Source organism: Tupaia chinensis, unplaced genomic scaffold (assembly GCF_000334495.1).
Source record: "Tupaia chinensis unplaced genomic scaffold, TupChi_1.0 Scaffold143886_1, whole genome shotgun sequence".
NCBI classification, from domain to species: domain Eukaryota; kingdom Metazoa; phylum Chordata; class Mammalia; order Scandentia; family Tupaiidae; genus Tupaia; species Tupaia belangeri.
In genome coordinates this window covers 1,525,537-1,530,267 of record NW_006203737.1, presented here as the reverse complement: position 1 = coordinate 1,530,267, position 4,731 = coordinate 1,525,537, and the positions used below count along the sequence as shown (strand labels likewise).

The window sequence follows — 4,731 nt, the reverse complement described above, 5'->3', positions numbered from 1 at the left end:
AGGAGAAGGGATTGCAGCGTGGCCATCCCCCCCGGGGGGGGGGTGATTTCTCACTTTCTGTCTCTCTGTCTCTCTCTGTCTGTCTGGTGAGAGCACGCGCCCTATAGCAAAAACCTCTCCAGAAAAAAAAAAAGAAAAGAATACACAGGATTTCTCTGTGTCATTTATTACACTTGCATGTGAATCTACTATTACCTCAAAATAAAATATATAATTTATAATGAGTCTTAAGAGACATTTTTTCAATTACATTGTGTGAGCTTTATTTGCAAATGAACTCAAGAAAAAATCTAAAACAAAAATAAATATATGTCCATGACAATTTTGGAATTTTGAGCACTGATTAGATATCTGATTACATTAAGGAAGTATTAAATTGTTTAGTTGAGATATTTATCTTCTTTTTGTGTTTTAAAAAACTTTTACTGCTGTAGTGCCTGTGAGCCTGTGGGTTGGCCGTGGCCATGGGTCTCTGTTCCACAGGATGGGATTTGTTAAAGTCATCAAGAATAAGGCCTATTTTAAGAGATACCAAGTGAAATTTAGAAGACAACAAGAGGGTAAAACTGATTACTACGCTCAGAAACGCTTGGTGATCCAGGATAAAAACAAGTACAACAGACCCAAATACAGGATGATAGTTCATGTAACTAACAGAAATATCATTTGTCAGATAGTTTATGCCCATATAGAAGGGGATATGATAGTCTGTGCAGCTTATGTACACAAACTACCAAAATACGGTGTGAAGGTTGGCCTGACAAATGATGCTGCAGCATATCGTACTGGCCTGTGCTGGCCGCAGGCTTCTCGATAGGTTTGGCATGGACAAGATCTACGAAGGTCAAGTGGAAGTGACCGGAGATGAATACAATGTAGAAAGCATCGATGGTCAACCTGGTGCCTTCACCTGCTATTTAGATACAGGCCTTGCCAGAACTACCACTGGCAATAAAGTTTTTCAGGCCCTAAAGGGAGCGGTGGATGGAGGCTTATCTACTCCACACAGTACCAAATGATTCCCTGGTTATGATTCTGAAAGCAAGGAATTTAATGCAGAAGTCCATCGGAAGCACATCATGGGCCAGAACATTGCAGACTACCTGCGTTACCTAATGGAAGAAGACGAAGATGCCTACAAGAAACAGTTTTCTCAGTACATAAAGAACAATGTAACTCCAGACATGACGGAGGAGATGTAAAAGAAAGCTCACGCCGCTACATGAGAGAATCCAGTCTATGAAAAGAAACCCAAGAAAGAAGTTAAAAAGAAGAGGTGAAATCGTCCCAAGATGTCCCTTGCCCAGAAGAAAGACCGGGTAGCCCAGAAGAAGGCAAGCTTCCTCAGAGCTCAGGAGCGGGCTGCTGAGAGCTAAACTAAACAATTTTCTATTACTTAATTTAAGATAAAGACAATAAACTTGGGACCAGCAGTTAGCGTAATGGCTATATCACTGGATTCCCATGTAGTTCACCACGGTTCGAGTCCCATACCCTGTGGCTTAAACTCACGCTGGGTGCGTGTGCATGCAGGCTCAAGATCCCAAGAGAAGGGAGGAAAAGGGATTGTGGTGTGGCCATTCCCCCTGGGGGGTGATTTCTAACTTTTTATCTCTTTGTCTCTCTCTGTCTTTCTGGTGAACACATGTGCCCTATAGCAAAAACTTCTCAAAAAAAATTGAGAAGGTCTTAAAAAGTAATCATTCATTAGATTTTGTTTTACTGCTAGTGAATCCTGTCTTACACAAAATCAAATATATATGAGACAAAAATTTAGAAGAATATTGCTGGTCAAAAACAAACTCCCTATTTTTTTTTTTATTTTTAAGTAATTATTTATTTATTTAATTCCATTTATTAGTAGTATTTTTTTAATTTGACCAGAGAGAGAGAGAGAGAAAGGGAAAACAAGAAAGCAAGCCACCAGGTCTGAGACTAGAGCCATGGTTGGCCATGTGTGAATCCAGAACCCTTAACCACCATACCACCTGCTGGCCCTTCCTCCCTATTTCTTAATATACCACAGCAAACCTAATTTAACAGAACCTGTGAGAGGACTTCAAAAAGTTGTTGGAAAAATGGAATTAAAGTATGAGTTATAAGTAGTATATTTTAGTGCAAAAAATGAAATCCATTTATAGTTTATTCATGATATATATTTCTATGAAATTTTTGAATATCCATTTTATTTTCTCATATCATCCCACTTTCCAAGACTCTAGCCAAATTCTAGTCATCTCTCTGCATTTATCTGTTTTTTAAACATTAATTTAATTTTATTTATTCAGTCATTTATTTTTAATTTGACCAGAGAGAGACAGGCACATAGAGAGAGAGAGAGAAAGTGAGAAAGCAAGTTACCAGGTCCAGGACTTGAACCGTGGTTAGCCATGTGGGAGTGTCCAGCACCTTAACCACCACACCACCTGCAGGTCCCCATGCATTTGTCTTTTTAAAGAATTGTTTCTTTAATTTTATTAATTAATTTTGTTATTCTTTTTAACTTGCTGTAGGATATGTATGCTCACTAGAAAGGGACAGAGAGCAAAAAGTGTAAATTGAGAAAGCAAGCTTCCAGGTCCTTGACTTGAACCATGTTTGACCATGTGGGAGTGCAGTGCTTTAACCACCATGCCACCTGCTGGACCTTGCATTTGCCTTAATAAAGAACAAATGATATATCTATTGATAAACTTCATAATTAATTTGCTATTAAATTACAAAAGATAAGCTATATTGTAACCTTTTCTCTAAAGAGCACAGTGGCAAAGCATAGTCTTCTTGTTACTAGGGTTAGATAGGGGCCCAGGCCCAGGTCACTCAGATTTCATTCTTTTTCAGACTCAGAAAAAAATATGTAGTCTATCACACTGTGAAGGCTAGGTAAAGAGCTAGTCTATGGATATAAACCTACTAATAACCGTATACGAAGAATAAGGCAATAAAAAGTTGCTTGTAGTAAAAATACCAAGGTGGTATTTTCATTACAGAGACAAATTCAACTAAATCCAATATTAAATTCGATAATAGATAAATACATAACTTTATCCCAAAGAAATTGATAGGTTTGGTTAAGAACATTTATCAGGATTTGAATTCAATAATGCCTTACTGAGGTAGTATGAATTCTAGTATTGAAATTAAGGAGTGGATAACATAATCTCTCTATTTGGAGTTAATGATTCCTCCAGAATGGTTGGAATTTTCAAAGATATTGAGACAATCTGGTCATATTTTCAGAAATTTTTAACTTCTAGGAATTGTCTGCATTTGTACTATAATGATATAAAATAAGTTTCCTCAGAGCAAAGGAAACAATCAACAGAGTAAAGAGATAACCTACTGAATTGGAGAGAATACTTGCAAACTATATCTCTAAGAAGAGATTAATATCCAGAATATAAACGGAAAACAGCTCAGTATCAAAAAAAGAAATCGTTTCTAAAATAAGCAAAAGATCTGAATAGATATATTCTCAAAAGAAAACATACAAATAGCCAACATATGTATTAAAATTTTTTCAACATCAATAATCATCAAGAAAATACAAACACAAATCAAAACCACAGTGATTTATCTTATTCCAGTTAGAATGGCTATTACTAAAAAGACAAAACAAAAAACAATTCAGGTAAGGATGTTGAGAAAGAGGAACTCTTTTAAAATATGGATGGCAATATAAATAAGCACAGCCATTATGAAAAACAGCATACAGGGTTCTCTAAAACCCAAAAATAGATGGCTAGTTTTGTAGCTCAGCAGTTAAGGTAGCCAGATCGCACATGGCCAACCACAGTTTGAATCCTATATCTACTGGTGTGAAAAAGACACTGGACATGTGTGCATGCATGCTCCAAATCCTGACAGGATGGAGAAATGGAGGAAAAAGTATTACAGCATGACTATGCCCCTTTGGGGAGTGCCTGCTTCCCCTCTCTGTCTCTATGGTGAGCACATGCACTCTCTGCCAGTCAAAAAATAAATTAATTAAATTAAAAGCTAAAAATAGAACTTCCGTATGATCAAGCAATCTCACTATTAGATATATTTTCAAAAGAAAAAAAATCAGTATGTTGCAAAGATATCTGCGCTCCAATGTTTATTACATTACTATTCACAGTAGCAAAGATATGGAAGCAACCTCAGCATCTATCAACAAATGAATAGATTAAGAATATGTGAGATACACACATACATACACATATATGTATTTCTGCACATGATGGAATACTATTCAGCCATTAAAATGAAATCCTGTCATTTGAGGTAACATGAACAAACCTGGAGAACATTATGTTATGAAAACACCAAGCAGGCACAGAAAGAGAAAAATTGCATGTCATCACTTATGTGTGGAAATTTAAAAAGTTGATTTAATAGAAGTAGAGAAGTACAATTATGGTTATTAGAGGCTGTAAAGGGGAGGGAGAAGGAGAGATAGACGCAGGTGAGTGGATAAAATATTATAATTAGGAATAAGTCCTAGTGTTCCACAGCACAGTAAGGATGACGATAGTTAGAGATAACTAATTATATATTTAAATAGCTAGAAGAGAAGATGTTGAATGTTCCCAGCACAAAGCAATGATAAATGTTTGAAGTTATAATTATGCTAATTATTCTGATTTGATCATTACACATTGTATTCATGTATTGAAAAATCACGCTGTACTCCACAAATGTGTAACATTATTATGTGTCATTTAAAAATCATAATAAGGGAGTCCCAAG

The 4,731-nt window shown here is 36.1% G+C and overlaps 1 pseudogene; it reads left to right on the top strand.

Moving 5' to 3' along the window:
- The first annotated feature begins 475 nt into the window (after positions 1-475).
- On the top strand, positions 476-1,376 carry LOC102484038 (60S ribosomal protein L5-like; annotated as a pseudogene).
- Positions 1,377-4,731: the final 3,355 nt, after the last annotated feature.